We start from the raw sequence: 20,279 nt of genomic DNA, 5'->3' as shown, positions 1-20,279 counted from the left end.
GTATTATGTAGTGCTAATAAGCATAAGGAATCATTCAAACTACTTTAAGTGACCATGAGGCACCATTTTTATTATCAGCCTTTCACAAGGTTTTTGATTTTTGGGGGGTTATTAGCAGCTAGATGGTGGACAATTCTGTCAGGTGAGCCTTATGCTATGTAAAATTAATACAAACGTCTCAACCTGTCAGTATTTAAAAAGGTATGTTAAAGTGAAAGTATTAGTATTTTTGCCTATTATTCAAATTAATGTTGCTTTATATTTTTAATTAATTACGTTTTTACCACTTGAGAGCGCTAATTATTGCATAGCATCCCTTTAACAAATTAAAATACAAACATTTTAAAATGCAATGCAATACATTTAAAATATCCTTCCAAGAAGGTGTCCCTTGCTTGTCCCGGCTATCGCAAGCAACAGCTGAAGAGTAAATATATGGGCTGCATGGATCTCGACAATGTTTTCATCTGGTAGAAGCAGATGTGTAATGGTTTCGGCCATTCCCTGACAAACTGGCTGATGGATGAGGCGATTACGTCCCCTTTTTCTTTTCACTCGAGGACAGTCCTCAGCTTCCTAATTGGTGAGGAAGCAGATGACAAGAGAAGAAACCTTCGCTCTCCCCTCTACCTTTTCACTTCCCACTCGTTTGACTAATCTTGTTTCATCCCCTTGTCGACAGCCACAGGACTCAGGTGGGAGGGTGATGTAAATGACTTGGGCATTGGCGTATTGCAGTGGTACCTCTTCAAATGGATTATCTCAGTCACTGGCAAAAGACAACTACCTCACTGTAGATTGCTAATATTATTGCCCTATTCTACATAGACTGTCTTGCTGTAAGTAAATAGGTGCCATGTTCTGTTTGTGAGGTCTATTATTGCTTAGTAATCAGAATTGCAAGAATAATGACTCAGGTTGACAGGTATGAGATTGAGAAACCATTGATGACACCTGAAATGAAATGAACTGATTTGCATTTATATAGCGCTTTTTAAGTCAATGATAACTTCCCAAAGTGCTTTACAATGTGCTTCACATTTCCCAATAGCGGCCATGCAGCCGTGCTAGGCGCTAACCTGCTTATTGGGGGTATTAGGGGTTCAGTGTCTCGCCCAAGGACACTTCGACATGTAACACGTAGCAGCCGGGATTCAAACTGCGATCTCCTGATCCCAAGACGAGCGCTCTACCTCCTGAGCTACTGCCGCCCCTGTGTTTATTCTGTGCAAAATTATGTTTATTTTTCACACAATAGCATTACTTGCTAAATAATTTAGCATTAAATAATAAAGTGATGCTAGTGTGTAAAGTAAAGTTAGCTACCAAATCAATGCTATATTCTAATGCGTCTACCACAACACAAGACAGCAACATCTAGTGGTCAAGTCATATGCATTGTCTCTTCATTAAAAAGACTGTGTCTGCAATGCTTACTTTAGTTGTTAACCCAGAAGAACACAGAGGTCGTAATTTTCCAAAGAAGAAAAGGTTTCTTGGGTCCTTTAGGGTTAAGGTCAGTAACACTTGCAATACTTGCTAAATCATTTAGTATAATATAATACATCGATATTTGTGTCTACTAGAGGTAAGACCTTAGGCTGAATCCGAACGTAATGATCGGCATATTAGGCCCAACCTGAATTTCAGGCCTGGCTTATATCTTGCTGACTTCTTAAAAGTTATCCACCGTCATTGTTCTCTGTTTCATTTCCTTTGTGGAGGATGCATGCTCATTGTTGTGTGCGGTCGTTAGCACTGCTGGACTCAAATATGAAGATTTCGGTTTTCTTTCAGCTTGGTCTCTCAAATCAAGTTAACTGGGTGGGCTCAGGCTGGTTCGGGCTTAAACCCTTGTGGGCTCGGGTCTGGCCCAAACAAACGTTGCCACCAAAGACATTAATATGCTAATGCAACTACCATTACACAAAAAAGTGCAACAGAAAGTCAAATTAAGGAACTGGCATTCTATGAAACCACTTGCGTTTATCCAATAATAAAACAGAATAAACTTATCAATATGCAAGCACTTACTTTACATTTAAAATTAGAGTCACTGTAACTTTAAACTAACTTACACAAAAAACATTTTCAAGACACAATGTATCTTATTCTGCACGCGCAAACTGAATTGAGCTAATGCTGGCTGTGAGCAGTCAGGAGCAGTCTTGAGCAGTCTCAGGTGATAGCTTCTGGGAATGCTTGTGACCTGATTTTGCGAAGCAAGGTTTTTCTTCCAAATAAAACTCGTATATCAAAATTCTCCTATTTAGAGGAACCAATGTATTTGGGGAGAGATGTTTTCCCTGGGGTGTGACAGCAGATTTTTCTCCGAAATCCCCAGAGTGAGGAACTGCCTCTAGTCATCATTAAAATCGTCCAAGTTTAGGCTTGCTTGCGGTCTTCATGCTCGCACCTTTCAAAATGAAGACAAATAAAGACTTTTTAAAAAATTGTTTTGCATCATTTGCCTGCATTGGGAGTGCTTCTGTTTGTTTATGCGTTGGTGTGTGGGCAGAGGAAACTCCCAACAGTGATGCAGCAGAAGCTGATTGACCCAGGCACCTCGCATCACACAGTACTGCCGACAACAAAAGCGTCTATTCTCTTTGTAACATCAGTCAAAAGATGAGCCTCCCCTTTATGGTCGACTCAAAATTGAATCCCTCCCTTGTGTGGTGGGGAAAAAAAGAAAATAAAAAGTGAGATCACATTTCATCAAGGCCCTTTCAATTTGTTTTAAATTGTACTTGTCAGCTGCCTCATACAACACAATGGTGTCTATCTGTACTTGGGTGGCAGAGAGAAGCGAGGCTGGGTGTCGATAACAAAAAAGAAAAAAAAAGGGAAAAATAACATGAACGATATGGGATTATGTGCTGCCCTGGATACCTCGAACATTTTTGATTGGATCTTATTCCAAAATCAATGAGGTCTTTTCTCAAACATTGAAAATAACCTTTACGCCCTGAGGAAAAACCTCGAATGAACTGAAGCTGAAACTTGCAGTAGGTATTCGTAGCACTTTGAGGTAAACAGTAATGTTTCATTGTCCCCTAGGGCAGAAATAACTTTATCGTTTATACTTTTACTGTACCTACAAAAATCCTCATTCCCAACCCAAACTAAAAAGTACTAAAAGAAAAAGCACTAAAGGTTAAAGAAGTAATTGATTGGTAAACAAAAAAACTGATGTAATATGTCACTGCAGAGAGAGAGTAAGAGAGAGAGAGAGAGAGAGAGAGAGAGAGAGGGGGAGAGAGCGGTAGAGACAGAGAGATGAAGAGAGAGAGAGAGAGAGAGATGGAGAAAGAGAAAGAGATAAAGAGAAAAATAAATGGTTTGAATCACATTTATATAAATATCTATATTTCTGAATCGATATCGGTGGTTACTGGTTCGGCCAGCGGGTAGTGCTCACGGTTTCCCATCTGAATTAATTTGACTAAGCCTATATTGTGTCTAGCATTTATCATGATGAAAGCAAAACTCTAAACAAATTTTGATGTTAGCGTTAAATTGAGGATTTTTAAGTTTATTGGTATGGGTCACGATTGATCAATCCAGAAGGAAAATAGTTCTTGTTTTACCTGATGAAGTCTGAACCCAGATGATGATTTGAGCACAAAGGGGCAGGGCAAAACTCTCCGTCACTGCTTACAAAAATGACTTCCTCTTTTTTTTAAAATCACATTTCTTCTAAAATTATATTTTTAAAGTCCTGTGAATATCCCCCCCCAAAAAAACCCATTGCGAATTTCACATGTGATGTACAATAAAAAACGGATCTTTTTTTTTGTGTGTGTTTGTTTAGTTTTTGTCAGGAACCAGGAACGGAGACGGGAACCCAATTGCGTTAGTTTCTTAGTTTTATTGAGAAAGGAGACGTAAGCTGGCACCCACAATCCATTGAACGTCGATTGTGGGGAGCAGGTCACTCAGGACGCGGAAGTGGCACTTCCCTGGCGAGCGATAACGGTGTCGAAAAGCAGGTCGGGTTCAAACGGAAACAGGTCGAAGCCGGGAAACGTACGAGAGTCAAAAGCCAGGGAGTCAGGTTCGGAAGGCTTGCCTTAGCAGGAGCTGGAGGTTCGCAACGATTGGACGCCGGTAACGGGGAGTCGGGGGGTTTGAAAAGTTGCAAGGAGCCAATCAGCGACCAGGGCTGTTGGCGCCACCGGGGCACCCGCACGTTTCCCGATTCAGTAATCATGACAGTTTTATATTTATTCGTTTAAAATGAATAAGATAATATGTTTTGATGTCATTGCAACCAAACAGTTATACTTTGGTAAATGTATTTTTTTAATCTGTATTGGTTAACCCAAATATGTTAGTGTTTATTTTAGCAATTTCTGTGTGTCAAGTCATGTTGTTTGTATAGCCCTCAATCACAAGACGTCTCAAAGGGCTGCACAGACCACAGACTATTACGGACTATTATTACACCATACCCTGATCTAAAACCCATTATATTCTGTATTCATGGAATCACTATTGTACTTCATTACTTGTACCTAATGTTTTTCGATACTGAATTTAAATAGTCTTACATTGCTGGTTCTGCAGCAATCAAACCATCAGATTGATTAGGCTGTGAGCATTAAAGAGCTCGTCTTCCCTCATGCGGCCGTAATGCACTTCGTGTCGACAAAAGTCGAGCTGGCCCAGGGGAATCAACATTCAGATTTGGGAATATCGCACTGTATTCTCGTTCATTATGTGGACGGGGCATCTGGTGGACAAGCAGAATAACGCACTGTGAGCAACTTGTTTGTAGAATCCTTCCCTGACATAGAATGCATTTACTGTACTTATGCCTCCCAAAATCATGCTTAGTGATTGGATGAGAGCAAATTGATGGGCTGTCCTTACTAGTTTTGCTGATGATTCTATGTTTGTGTTTAAAACACACCTATACACAAACATTGTCAGTTGGTTCTTGCCTAACAGTACTCATGTTGTTTTTTGACCTACAACACTCCCAGCCATTGAAAAACAAGCAACACAATATTCTGATATGACTGTTCTTTATCAAAACATTAAAATGGACTACAGCACTAACCATTTTTGATATTATTAGATACTATGAGGGAAAATATTACTTTTTGCAATAGTTTGGCACCTTTACAAACGGACTGATGGCAAAAAGCTGTATACTCACTCCACAGAAAAAGACAAATATCTCAGGGTTTTCCTGTAAAATCTTGGCTAAACTCAGCCTCATGTGGAAGCTGGGCCCAAAAGGATCAAAAATAATTTCCAGAGACCTACCTGGTTCAAGGTCCAAACATCAATGTAATGTCATCTAATATAATGTAATGTAATATCTATCCATCTATCCATTATCTGCTCCGCTTATCCTCAGTAGGGTCGCTGGGGTGCTGGAGCCCTTCCCAGCTGTCCTCAGGCAGTGGGCAGGGGACACCCTGAAATGGTTGCCATCCAGTTGCAGGGCAGATGGAGACAGACAAGTCACTCTCCCATTCAAACCTAGAGAATATTTGGCCTGGGCCAAATAACCTGACATGCATGTGTTCGGAATGTGGGACAAAACTGAGCTCCCAAAAGAAACCCACCTAAGCACGGGGAGAACATGCAAACTCCGCACACCAAGCCTGGAAGCTGGATTTGATCCCATGACCTCAGAAATGTGCCGTGGACGCGCTAACCACTCAGTCGCTGTGCCGCCCAATTAATGTCTAAGAAGGTTTAATTTAATGTGAGTATTCAACATTTGACCAATTTCATTTGCATTTCCGCCCACTCAAATTCATATTACAATTAATACTTATTAAATAATGTTCGGTTTGAATGGCATTCAATTCACTGAACAATAACAGTGTGCTATTCATAGCGCTCTATTGTTTTTTCATAGCGCTTCAGTCACTTGGCACAACAATCGTCAAATTGGAAAAATAACATCCATTGTGTTGGATCTCTTTCAGGTGTTGAAGCTCATTAATCACCACAATGCATTGAAGTGACGCCCCCGCACGAGAAAAAGATGGATGCCGAAGAGACGATTTTTCGCAACCATTTGACATTGGAACCCAAATGCAAACGCGTAGCTAGTATATGCCATGTGTTGTCAAAATATGGCAAGTATGAACACATTAAGCGAAAGAACGGTTTCAGGTTGGACAAAACACAGGCTGTCATCTCTAAGAGGACGTGCCACTCGGAAAGGTCAGTACTGTCTCTGGCGAACAAATGGGGACGGCTAATGGTTTTCTGCTGCCAGGTGTCCATAGACACAGAAGAACAGCAGCCTGTCTGAATCTCTATGATCCCTTCTCTAAGTGAAATCATCAACTAGGGGAAAGAAACGATTATTAGGAGTGGGGGGAACTGGGAATTTTAGTATCGATCCGATCCAAATTCATGGTCGTGTTGATCGATACTGATCTGTTACTTTTTGCATGGAAATTTCATTATCATTGAATAATTGGACCCTTCCCCTTGAGTTAGTTTATATTTACTATAAACACAGCACAAAGATTTTAGGCAATACATTTTTGGGGGTCAAACAACTACAATTCAGACTTTATGAGTATCAAAAATAAATATAACTGTTTCTAAAACAACTGTTTATGAACAAAACCTAGAGAGTCAAACAAAAAAACAGCAATGTAACAAAAATATGTGCAGCGATAACAATTTTAACATGTGAATTATAGTTTCCATTGCACAATATTTTAAAATAACAAAGTGCAAATAGTGTGAACCAGGGGCCTAATATGTACAGCGCAGGGGGCAATTTTGGCCACCAGGATGTTGGTTTAAGCTTCCTACTCTTAAATGAAAGTAAAGAGACAGTGTGTATTATTTTCCCACGAGATGTCGCTGTACTCTGTCGTGGCGCAGAACACGAGTGCTAACAGAACAACGGAACAACACAAAATATGGGGACTCAAAGTGACCATAACGCACTGTATTACTTTTAAAAAGAAGAGAAAGAAAGAAATGACGAAAAAGATAAAAAAAGAAAAGAGAAAAATGAAAAAAAAAAAAGAAAGAGAAAAAACTTAAGAAAAATTGTAAAGAAACATGAAAAAAGAAAGGACAGCTTTCTTTTCCCTTTTCCTTTTCCCTTGTTTTCTTATTTTTTTCTTACTTATGTGTATTCCTTTAAATAATATATTTTCCCTTATTTTTGTCTTTCTTTAAGAAAGGCTGGATAAAAAAATGTGAGTGACTTTTTGCTCAATTTCAAACTCCATAGTTTGTAGTCGTCTTCCCATTTGACGCTTCTGATGAGGCTGTGTGAGTAGATTTGGCCATCTCTTCTGCCTGGCAGGCAAGATGCAGCGGCTGACCAGGTAGGGAGAGGTGCTCCGGCATTGACGGGCAGCAGGTACAGCAAGTACATCTCTGCTGCAGTTCATTGCAGCGCACTTTGTCCCCAAACGTTTTTTAAAAAGCGTGACAATACTGATTCCAAATTCAGATCCTTAAACAATAGGGTCAACGATTAAAATGAAAAAAAGGATACTGTACATTTAAGCAGCACTTTGATTAGAAACACTCGTACATCATTCTCGTATTTGCAATTATTTCCTTCTTCGACGTGGTTATTGTTGTCACAGTTTTTCACTTTTCCACATCAGCAACTTTCTTTTGATTAGTATTATGAATAAAGCAATAAAACAGACTTAATCACTGTAAAAAATAAATGTGGCCCCTTTATATCACAGATGGGACAGCGCCAATTGACTGATCATAAAGGAGGGATCGGGCGAGGGGTGGAGTGGTCATGAAAACCAAATTGAGGCTAAGATATGGTCAGCGAGAAAGTCTTACAGGATTGAGCTGGGCAGATTTTAACACAGTGAACCTGACTTGTGTGGCTCTACCTGTCTTACTCACATCACCCCTGTGTTCATTTTGTTTGATGCACATAGAAACCAACCCTGTGATTTCAGTATTGTATTGTATAATTTTTAATTCGGCTTATTAGATAGATAGATAGATAGATAGATAGATACTTTGTTCATCCCCGAAGGGAAATTCACATTTCCAGCAGCATCCAACTGAGAACAATCGAGAACAATCGAAAATAACACGGGAGCTGCTGGAGTGGCTGCCATTCGTGACGGCGCCGGAAGAAAAGATTCAATTTGAATCATGTACAAACAAACAAACAATTGAATCATGTACAAACAAACAAACAAACAAAATATTCATGTTTCAGTAATTTCTGATACTGATATAACCAGGTAAAACTAATTTTAAGTTACCTGTCCAAATGAATGTTGTGCCATCTCACCTTTCCCACTCTCTCTCCTCTCACCTTTCCCACTCTCTCTCCTGCAGTTGACTTGCTGCTGCTCGCTCCTGAAACTAATACTTACCTCTTAGGCTAATTTGAACATTTCTGTAATAGTTGCTTAGGTGGTTGTGACGCGGGAGTGACACTACATGGAAATAAATAAGCCCCCTTTACAGTTTAACAATCCTCCCATCACACAATCAAGTCCTCATTCGTGTTACAAAGGAACACCTACCTGGATCGCGATTACTTTTCTCTGTAACAAGTACTGTAACGCATTATTAATAAAATGTCCTTTCTACATAGTGCCTTACTGCATTCTTTCACTACTCATGAAATGAGGCAACTTGTAGAGGAACAACAAACCAATGTGAAATCAATGGGGCAAACGTAAGCACAGAATTTTGGTCTTTTTAACTGTAAAACTATTTTTTGCAATACATCATGCCCTGACATAATGTCTTAGAATGCACACAGAAATGATGAAAATGATTTGAGGCTCAGGAAAAAAATGGATAAAAAGTGTTTCGTCTAAGTGTTCATTTGATTGCTCTCAATATTGCACAAATCAAGATATATGAAGGGTTCACTACTTCCACAGATGTGTGCACACGTTTTCTTTGATTTATTTTATCATCTGGCTGCTATTATACAGTTTTCTATAAGACTATATATGGTAATTGGAGACTAGATAGTAACTTTCTGAGTAACGCACAACCGTGACCAGATCATGAAAGTGCTTTATCGGAGTCAGATCAGGAGGTTTTTTTGCTACTGGTAACCATGGAAAAATATAAAAACCTGCAGGGCCTCTGAGGAGCGGGCAGTCTTTCTTGATGTGAGCACTTGACCCGCAAACGAAGCAGCAGCGAGGCTCCGGAGTGTCCCACCTCCTCCAGTGCTCATTTTGGTGCCTGGATTGCGGCTCCTCCCCAGGGTCCGTACGCTCGCGCCTGCCGTCTTGCCTTCTCTCAGAGTCGTGCCTGTGCCTGGACTTATTGCGAACATATATGGTATATACTTTGTTTTTTTGCTATTTTTTTTATCCTTTTTTGAACTTGAAAAATTCATATGGAAAATTTAATATGAATATAACGTTTTCAGAAATGTGAAGACATTTTTTTGCCCAACATCACAGGCTTTTTGTTGGCATTTTGGAGGGTCAGTAATTTTTTACTCACCACCGCCACTTCTGGCCCAAAGATGAACTGCAGCTTCTGTACCAAGCTGGTACACTGTAGGAATTAATAATTGCTTCTGATATGCCCTACTACAACAAAAAAAATGTGTTACACAAAAAAAAAACTAAAATAAAAGGAGGGTATAACCTGGTTAGCACATTTGCCTAACACGCGGAAGGCCCCTGGTTTGAGACCTTGTGGAAACATATATTGGCTTCGAGAGGGATGGGCGCCACCAGGCTGTACTTGTCCAATTCAAACCAGAGATAATGGTGCCCTTACAACCCTAGTGGTCAAGGGATTTAACCAACCAACCAACCAGCCATAAACGTATAGGTGTAATTGCAATATAGGTTGACTGCAGTTGAGAAGAAAGACATATGGTGTTCTGTGAGTCATTGGTTTGTCATTTATATTTAATTGGAACAGCATTCGGACCACAATTTCATTTCACAATATTACGAGGGCAGTAAAAAAGCAAATAATGGGATTGTACTGCATTTGATCTATGGAGTTTTTTTCTACATACAGTACGCCGCACATCTGTCTTTTATATGAACTATTCTTATGCAAATTTCAAGTGTAAGGCTGCAATGCGATTTATGTCGAAATTTAGATTACAGCGCCCTCTTAGAAACTGAACTCGTTTGTAAATGTAATGAATTCATCAATGTATTTTCAAACACTTTCTGTGGCACCACCATGGATCCAATGCTTTCCACAGCTATTTCACAGTTGTGGTTTAAGTCTTCACACAGTCTTTTTTGTGAGGAGAACGAGAATATAGTGTCCTAACTTTCTAAATGTGATTGTGAATAATTTTTCTTTTTCTAGCAAATGTGTTCCGGCTGGTGATCACATTAGTATAAAAAAAACAAGGAGCTGGCGGGAGACACCGTCACTAAGAGCATCATCCCCGTGATGGCGCCTTTTATTTTGTTAATATTATCTTAGATAGATAGATAGATAGATAGATAGATAGATAGATAGATAGATAGATAGATAGATAGATAGATAGATAGATAGATAGATAGATAGATAGATAGATAGATAGATAGATAGATAGATAGATAGATACTTTATTCATCCCCGAAGGGAAATTCACATTTCCAGCAGCATCCCTGAGCTGAGAACAATACAATAATAAAGCAAAAAGAATACAATATACAAATACCCAGTGTGAATGTGTTTTTAGTGATCAGGAAGATGCTTTTTATAGCTATTTAGGGATAACTTGGATGCTTTGGGAATTCTGGTAACGGGTTAGTTTGTTTTCTCTTATTTCTTACAGGGAAAATGTGTTTGTGTGACAAGACATTCTAGATTCAAACCCGTACTGGGAACGAGTGAATCTTGTATTTAGAGAGGCCACTTTATACCTTTTGTAAAATGTATGTAGACATAATGATAGAGTAATTGAGGTTCCCTAATAGGCCAAAACTACTGTATTTATCCATTTATAATACACACTTGTGTAAAATGCACACCATTAATTTCTTATGAGAAATATGTATGATATTTGGTTTCATTTTTTCTTAGCTCAAACTTCACATTTGAATGCCTCACAGTTCGGACTTAAGTTGCGGCGGGAAAAGCAGTGGTAATAATTACATACAAAAAATCAGTAGCTTTTATCTTGCTATCGCTTTATTTAGTCACGATACACGAAAATAAACTTTGATTTTGTCCTGCGTTTCACATTTTTCAGTGACAATAAATTCTATTATTCTATTCTAATGTGAGCATTGTACTTAATTATAACATGTGAAATGAGCAAAAACATTAAAAAAAAAACTCTGGAATGGGACTAAAGATAGTGTGCTAATGAGATAAAACCCAGACTGGTAGTCCAGTCATTAAAGTTTAGTGCGCTCATTTCTGCAACCCAGTTTTGATTCCGTCACTACCGATGTTTTGCAATGATACGTTAAACTCTTGTGTATAACATGCACCCAAACTTAAAAATTATTTTTGGGGTAAAAAAAAAGTGTATTACACACAATTAAGTACGGCATTTAACACTCACTTCCATTTGTCCATTTTTCATTGCACACAGCAAAGCTCAGGCAATCATGGCCGCTTGGTTTCTCTTTGGAAGAACCGCATCAATCATGTCAGAATGACCTTAAATGTCGATGGTTCTTGTGTCCGGTGTCAGTGATAAAAATTCCCAATGGCACCCTCCGCCAGCTTAGATTCCCCAAAGAACCTCTTATACCCAGAAATGTGAGAGACCACCTGTACCTTTTTCTAAATTTTCACTGGCTGCTGGTGTAATGGCAAGTTGTCCTATTTCGTTTGTGAGTATACTTTTTTTTTGGCGCTATAAGGCGCACCCAAAAAACACAAATTGGCCAGAAATGTAAAACTGATCCTTATAGCCAGATTCGCCCTATACATGACTAAATATGGTGGATACGTTTAGAAATACATACAGTATTTATACATGTTTGTCACGACAAGAGGTTTTAGGGTATACTATTGTGTCTGTCAAAAACTCTTACTGACCCAAGTGTCATAACAATGTATGCAACAGGAATCAAACCTGGATAAAGGCTATAAGAGCAGCAAATTTTTACTACTAGACCACTAAGGATGAAGATGTCATGGGAAAAAGCTTTAAACTGAATCTTGTCATCACACTGTTTTTACGTAGGGTGCCAAAAACAAATCCAAGAAAATAGAGAAAACAAAAAATCATCCTGAAAGACAAAGATAACCACAATATCCGATTATGTCACGGTTGCCCATTGCCCTCACCTGTTCTCGCTTATTTGGCGCCAGCTGCTGTTTGTTGCCTGATTGGCTCCCCTCCTATTTAAACTCGGTGCTCTCATTCATTCCTGGTCTGTCCGTCAACGAACCTCTGCACTTCCAAGACAAGCATTTTGACTCCCGTTCTGTTCCAGCCCCTTTATCCTGTATCCTGTATCAATCCCGACTGTCCCGCCCTGTCCGGTATCCTGCTCGTTATTGATCCCGTATGTCCTGCTTGTCCTCCTTGGCTTCCTGATCTCACGTTTCGATCTCCGTTATCCTGTGTCCGGTATCTTGCTTGTTATCAATCCCGTCCGTGCCGTATCCTGTATCCTGAATCAATCCCTGATCCAAGCCCTGTTATCTTGTATCTGGTATCGATCCCGTCTGTTCCGTCCTGTCCGGTATCCTGCTCGTCGTCCCCTGGCTTCCTGTTTCCCCGCACCTGACTTCTCTGTCCCGCTTCTCCTCGCTGCCATTTGGGTTCCCGCGCACGACTGCTCCACTTCCGTAAATAAAGCTTGGTGTGAAAACTTTTGGGTCTACTGTCTGTTCGGGTTTTGACTGATTCATGAACAGATACACCATAGCATTGTTTTTTTTTTTGTTTCCCTTTTTTGGGTTTATTTATATCTTTCAAGACAAAATTCTGTTTTCTCCATTCTCTAAGATTTGTCTGTGAGTAAGTGTAACGGGTGCAATAATAACTTTTGTTTTATTGAAATTCCTGCTGAAATATGTGTATAGTTTTTGGTAAATGTCCTGCAATGATGAGTCCAACAGTGCCATCTGCTGGTATGGGGTGGGGTTTGGTTTTGGCTTCTGACATGTGACCGGGAGGCAGGGTTTGTTGGCAGTCTTACCAGAGAGAACTGCAATGGTAAGACACATCTTTTGGTGCTCCACAAAATAAGTTATGTTTAAACATTATAACCCCAGCTGACAAATCTCTCAACATGCACAGTAATGTGATTGATATTGTCAAGCTGTTTAGGATTATTTTCGTTTTGTTTCTGTTTTACTAAATTGTGAATTCCCCTTGTAGAGATCAAAGAGATCAAAGCCAACAGAAAAGCTAATGTTGTGACTCATCCATTTCAAGTCAAGTCAAGTCAAATTTATTTATATAGCCCTTAATCACAAAAATGTCTCAAAGGACTGCACAGGATTACAGTTACAAAATTACACAATTACCAGATCTTAAACTAGCAAGGAAAAACTCAAAAACCTCAGTGTGAGGAGAAAAGAGAAATCTTGAGAAAGGACCTCACATGTGGTAATCCCCCTTCCAGGATTGAACAGGGTGAATTACAATTAGCATTACTGTACACAGAATAGTAAACACTAGGTAAGATGTTGAAAATGTCCGGAAAGAGCATGACATCAACGACGACGCCAGCTGGTAAATGCAGGGGTTGACATGCTGCAGGTCAGACCCCGGTCCGCTGACCCATCCCAAATCATCCTTCTCCTTCGTATCAGCCAGGCAGGCCTCAGAAAAAGACAGGACAAAACAGAATACGAGGTGGGCATCAATCATATGCTTTGGAATAGAAGTGTGTCTTAAGCCTCAATTTAAAAACTTCCGTTGAGGTTGCAGATCTTATCTCCAGAGGCAGGGCGTTCCACAACACCGGGGCCCGGATGGAGAACGCTCTCGAGCCCGCAGACTTCTTGGCTCTCGGAGTCACAAGTAGACCAGCATTTTCCGAGCGCAGACTCCGTGAAGGAACATAGGGGGAAATCAAATCGGAGAGATAAGAGGGTGCAAGCCCATGCAAACATTTATATGTTAATAAGAGAACCTTAAAGTCACATCTTAAGTGGACTGGGAGCCAGTGCAAGTTGGCCAATACAGGTGTAATATGCTCAAACTTTTTAGTCTTAGTCAAAAGTCTAGCTGCCGCATTCTGAACCAGCTGCAAACTTTTAATGCTAGACATCGGGAGACCAGAAAGCAATACATTACAGTAATCAAGCCGAGAAGTAATAAACGCATGAATTAAAATCTCTGCATCTGATTGGGACAGCATTGAACGAATCTTCGCAATATTACGGAGGTGGTAGAAAGCTATTCTAGTAATATTTTTCACATGTAACTGAAACGACAGATTAGGATCAAATATAACACCTAGATTTTTGACCGAGTCACTATGGGTGATATTACATTTGTCTAGGTTCAGGGTAATGTTTGAAAACAAATGACGACAGTGAGCTGGACCAATAACCAACATTTCAGTTTTTTCTGGGTTAAGGCGTAAAAAATTATTTGACATCCATCTTTGAATCTCAGTAAGGCAATCCTCCAGATTTCTAAAACTTAAATGTCCAGTTTTTTCCAGTGGCACATACAGTTGAGTGTCATCTGCATAGCAATGGAAACTAATATTATACTTGCGGATAATGTCACCAAGCGGGATCATATAAATACTAAAAAGAAGGGGGCCAAGTACAGAGCCTTGAGGAACACCACAAGGGACATTAGATTGTTTAGAGGTCATATTGCCATAGTTAACACATTGCATCCTGTCTGACAGGTAGGACCTAAACCACGAGAGTACAGTTCCTGAGATACCAATGCGTTCTAGACGAATCAATAATATGTTGTGGTCGACCGTATCAAAAGCAGCGCTGAGATCCAGCAGCAGTAACATTGATGAGGCACCAGAATCTATTGTTAAAAGGAGATCATTGGTTACTTTTGCAAGGGCTGTCTCTGTAGAATGATTTGCTCTAAATGCTGACTGGACAGTTTCAAAAAGGTTATTTTCTGACATGAAGTCATTTAGCTGCTGTGCAACGACCTTTTCAAGTAATTTCGCAAGAAATGGCAGATTTGACACTGGCCTATAATTACCTAGGCTTTCTGGGTCAAGGTTAGGTCGCTTAAGCGTGGGTTTAATGACGGCAGACTTGAAGGCTATAGGAACAATACCCGAGGATAGCGATATATTAATAATATTTAAAACTGATGGTCCTAAGATCTCAAACAGATCCTTCACCAGTGAAGCTGGAAACGGATCAAGCAGGCACGTAGTTTGCTTGGCCCTACTGACCATCTGTGTTAGATTATCAAGGGACAATTCATTGAAACTGGAGAATGTTTCTAAACAACCGCTGACACAGTCCATACCTAGCACCTCCACATCTTTGATATAGGAGGAGGAAACAGAGCGTTCTTTTAAAATTTCATTCCTGATTAGTTGAATCTTTTTATTAAAAAATTCCATAATGTCATTAGCAGAATGAGTGCAACCATTAGGGTTAAGTTGTTGTCTGGTAAGTTTCGCCACTGTGTCAAATAAAAATTTTGGATTATTCTTATGTTCAACAATAATCTTAGAGAAATACGAAGCTTTAGCTGAGGCAAGAGCTACTTTATATTTCAGCAAACTGTCACACCAGGCCAGTCGAAAAACCTCCAGCTTAGTAGTGCGCCATTTTCGTTCAATTTTTCTGCAACTTTGTTTGAGTAACCTAGTTTCTTCAGTAAACCAAGGTGTATTCTTCTTGGGTCGGAATTTATACTTTAGGGGCGCCACAGAATCAAGAACATTTACCAAAGCAGTATTGAAGTTGTTTGTAAGTGAGTCAACAGACCCAGTGTACGAAGGGAAGGCTGCAGTTACCGTAGGTAATAATTCTTTTAAGGCTAACACCGTTTTAGGGCGGATATTGCGACTGCTAAAGCCTATATTTTCCTTATCACAGTAAACATTAAACAACACCTCACATTTAACAAAATAGTGATCAGAGATGGCATTAGGATACGGTAACACTGTAACATTTGAGGCTACTACGCCACGGGTCAGGACAAGATCTAGAGTGTTCCCATCTTTATGAGTTGGCACATCAACTATTTGATTGAAACCAAATGTATCCATCAGTGACTTAAATGCAATTGCAAGTGAATTTGATGGGGAGTTTATGTGAACATTAAAATCACCAATAATTACAACATTGTCCGCATACGTAACTAAGTCTGTTAACAAATCAGAAAATTCTTCCAAAAAATTTGAGTATGGTCCAGGTGGGCGATACACAACAACTACATAAATTGGTGTTGACATTAAGGACCTCATAACAAGTGCTTCAAACGTTTTAAAACTAGTAGGGGTATTAGAAGTAAATTTCAACCTATTTTCCGATATGAGAGCAACACCTCCACCTTTTTTGCATGGTCGTGCCAAGTGCGCACTCACAAAGTTAGGGGGAGAAGCCTCATTTAACACTACAAACTCATTTGGTTTCAACCAGGTCTCACAAAGGCCAATAAGGTTAAGATTGTGTTCATTAATAAGGTCATTAACAAGTAAAGCTTTGGAGGCTAGTGATCTAATATTAAGAAGGCCAAGCTTCAGCACTGTGGACTGAGCTGAAACCTTTCGCGAGTTTTGCACCTTAGTGGTAACCACCACAGGATTCGACTGCCGGTACCGGGTCTTGTGCCTTGCATGACGGCAGATGCGGCCCGAATTCCATACCACAGGAATATTGTTGACAGGTGGAGTAGCAGGATGACTATTGGTAGAAAATAATGTTATTTCTTCTCCCTCCTCACCTAACAAGGGAGAAACAGAGGTAAGAGGCACAGAAGAAGATGCTATAGAATAGTATAAATCAGGGTGTATGGTGCAGTCAGTAGAACACTCTAAACTACAAAAACTATGTGAATTGCATGAATCTAGCATAGCGCTAGTTAGCTCTAGCGTTACAGACTCCACACCCATGGTAACAGGTTCACTAATCACCTGTGACCTGGCCTGCACTAGTGTATCCTGTCATGGAAGGCTTAAACAGTAATCTATATTTTTAGAAAGAGTGAGAGCACCTTCCCAGTTAGGGTGAAGGCCGTCTCTCCTCAGCAGGTCAGGTCGGCCCCAGAAAGCAGGCCAGTTATCCACAAACCTAAATCCCTTCTGATTGCAAAAACTTGCCAGCCATCGGTTTAGCGAGACTAGTCTGCTAAACCTCTCATCATTGCCTCTCGCAGGCAAGGGGCCAGAGACAATTACTCGATGCCGACTCATCTTTCTGGCGAGATTACAGGTCCTAGCAATATTTTTCTTTGTAATCTCAGATTGTCTCATTCTAGTATCATTGGAGCCGACGTGAATGACTATATCGGTGTAGCTAGCCCTGTCCTGGTGTCTAGGTTTGCTCGTCAGCTCCCTCAAATTAGCCTCAATGTCGGGTGCTCTGGCCCCAGAAATACACATAACCGTGGCTGGGGTGCTAAGCTTTATGTTACGGGTGATGGAGTCACCTATAACTAGGGTGCGGGAGCCAGTAGACCGGGGTGGAGTGGGACTAGCTAGGGGGCTGAACTTGTTATGCGTCTGAATTGGCTCACCGCGATTAGCATGCCGTTTAGGGCTAATGCTAACCGGACTAGCAGGTTCGCTACAACCCACGCTAGCAGTGGTGTCCGAGGCACCTAACATTTTCCGTTTAAACTGCTCTAGCTCACGGACACGTCCCTCTAGAAGGGCAACCTGCCTACGGACACGGGAGCAACCTTTACAGCAACCCATACTCACTTGTAAGCGTCGGATGCCAAGAGCGTCCTAGCAGCCGTGGGAGGGGATATCCTTCAACAACGATCGGCAGCAGCTTCCGACTGTAAAACAATTGTGCGCGGCACTTACCTTGCGCCAATCGTCCGAGATACTTACCCGAAACTTTTCAATATAAAAAGTCTCAATCCAGAATTCTGCTAAAGTAGGAATCTGAAACAATCTCGTAGACGCGACGACGTGAGCAACACAAAATTCCCGCCACTCGATAACCAGTGTAGGCTCCCAAATTATACCAGTTTTTGCAGGTAACTTGTACCCGTTTTAATACTCATTATTGTTTTTATTTCTATTTTTTCATATACATTAAAAAAGGATGATGTTGGTTAAAATTCAGACGAAAGAAAGATATGTTGAATCCATTGTAAACGTTAAAAATCCACTATACGATCTCTTGTTAAAAATATCTTGTTAAAATGTAAAGATGTAAAAATGTATTGTGATATTCTAAAATGTATTTTCTGTAAAGTGAAAAGAAAGCTCTTTGATATGCTTTGTTGGCAGTCTTACCAGAGAGAACTGCAATGAGATCAAAGAGATCAAAGCCAACAGAAAAGCTAATGTTGTGACTCATCCATTTGCAGAAACTGTAATAATAAAAACCTCCTCATCCAGTCCAGCGTGAATGTGGATCTTTGGTGGGACACGTACACCGCGGTTACATAAGAATACCATGAAAATGAAAAAAAAAAGTGTCAAAAGGTGTTAGATTTGATTTCTATCAATATTGGTCTTGGTGTGTAATTGCTGGTGCGCTCACTGCCATGACCCAGGTTCACTTCCAGTTGCATTTTGTGAATTTGGTCAGCAACATATACCCTGAGTACAGTTATATACGAATGAATACAATAGCTTCTACTTTAGTTTTAATTCCTTCTGCCTTATATAAGAAAAATATATGACGACTTTTTGGGGCGTGCGCCTTATAATCTGGTCTGTAATCTACGATGCATGTACTGTAAACCTGTGAATGTATTTCAGGTCTGTATTGCACCTCTAAACGAAATAGCTTCCCGATTACACACCGAAGAAAATAAATCACCCGATTCTTTTTTTGTATCACAGAGTCGTCCGGGGATCATGAATTGGGTTGTGACCGAGGCCCAACGATACTCAATCATTTTCTTATCAGCGCTCTCTCCCTGAGTCCGGCTAAGGGATGACCCGCTGAAAGAGGAGAAATGAAGGACGGCGCTTTCTAACATGGACGTTTTATTCTGCCCCAAATCCTCTCCTGATACCCACTCTTTGAAGGTTAATGGGGGATGAAGCTTTTTGTCATAAAGCTCGCAGCCGTCTTCTCTTTTTCCTGGCCTGGCCTGAGAGGCAGCAGGCGGGACACAAAGAGCAAATTTATGCCCTGTGCCTACAGCCATTGGTGGAAACCTCATCGTGCTGGCCTATTTTAGGACAATACACCTACCAGTGCCAAGATGCTGCAGGTATCAGGACACAACCAATGCCACTCAAGCGCTCAATTGCACCGCCGGCCTTAAATGCAGACCTCCGGAAAAGGAACTATTTGTATGTTAAGTGGCTAAGGTCGCACTGTGGGGTAAAAAAAAAAAGTGAAGCAGATTTTTCCCTGCCTGCACGAAGAAATCTTTTCATTCTTTGGTTTTGGTGTTCTCTGGTGATTAAAAGGAGCTGTACAGAATTTGAAACTTGTTTTTTTCTCTGCCAAAATCTAATGCCTTAGAGCAGGGGTCGGGAACCTTTTTTGCTGAAAGAGCCGAAAAAACCCAAATTTTAAAATCTAATCCTAGGAGAGCCATATGTATATTTTAATACCAAAAACAGCTAAATGGAAGAGGAAAATCAACGAGTTTATAGTATAATAAGACAGAATTTATTTTGAACAACATTGTAAGTTAATAACAAAAACTAACAATTATTTATAATTATAACAATCAACTGGTCTGCAGGCTGAGGTTTTATTCATATCTGTCCATGTTTACTTGCCCGCTCTGCTTGTTCACCGCTGTCTGAGGCCCTCAGGTCAGCAATTTCTTATCTAAATCGAAGAAGACCAACAATATATATATTATAATAAGACTCTGTTATAACACGTTGTTCAAAATAAAATTAAAGGTATGTATTGATAAGAAAAGTACTTCTGACTTACTATTAATGCGACTTTTGGTGTTGCATGGTTTTGCTGATGGCTTTGTAGTCCGGTTGGTAGGTGGTGAGGTTCAGCTTCATGCAGGCGTTTAGGCTTCCATCTTTTAAACGTGATCGCAGGTTGGTTTTGATGTGTTTTAGGTGTGAGAACGACTGTTCTCATGCATACGTAGATCCAAACATGGTCAATACAGCAAGACTCACACGCTGCAGTGTTTTGTACGTGACGGGAAGCGCGTTCCAGGTTTTGACAATCAGCTGGTCTGCGCGCTGAAGTCTGTCCATGTCTGTCCATTTGTGTTTGCCTGCCAGCTCTGCTTGTTCTCGTGCAAGGGTTTCCAAATCTTCATTCAGTGACTTGAACTTATT

The 20,279-nt window shown here is 40.3% G+C and overlaps 1 long non-coding RNA gene across 1 annotated transcript; it reads right to left on the bottom strand.

The window, feature by feature from the left end:
* Positions 1 to 19,701: 19,701 nt before the first annotated feature.
* On the bottom strand, positions 19,702 to 20,059 carry LOC148353728 (uncharacterized). The gene is made up of 2 exons (XR_015852560.1): positions 19,912 to 20,059; positions 19,702 to 19,800 (listed from the first exon to the last, which is right to left on the bottom strand). It is a non-coding gene; the product is annotated as an uncharacterized LOC148353728 (long non-coding RNA).
* Between the last annotated feature and the right edge of the window lie 220 nt (positions 20,060 to 20,279).

This window comes from Urocampus carinirostris, chromosome 13 (genome assembly GCF_059441175.1).
Source record: "Urocampus carinirostris isolate Australia breed hairy pipefish chromosome 13, RoL_Ucar_1.0, whole genome shotgun sequence".
NCBI lineage: Eukaryota > Metazoa > Chordata > Actinopteri > Syngnathiformes > Syngnathidae > Urocampus > Urocampus carinirostris.
This window is presented reverse-complemented; position numbering and strand designations above follow the sequence as displayed.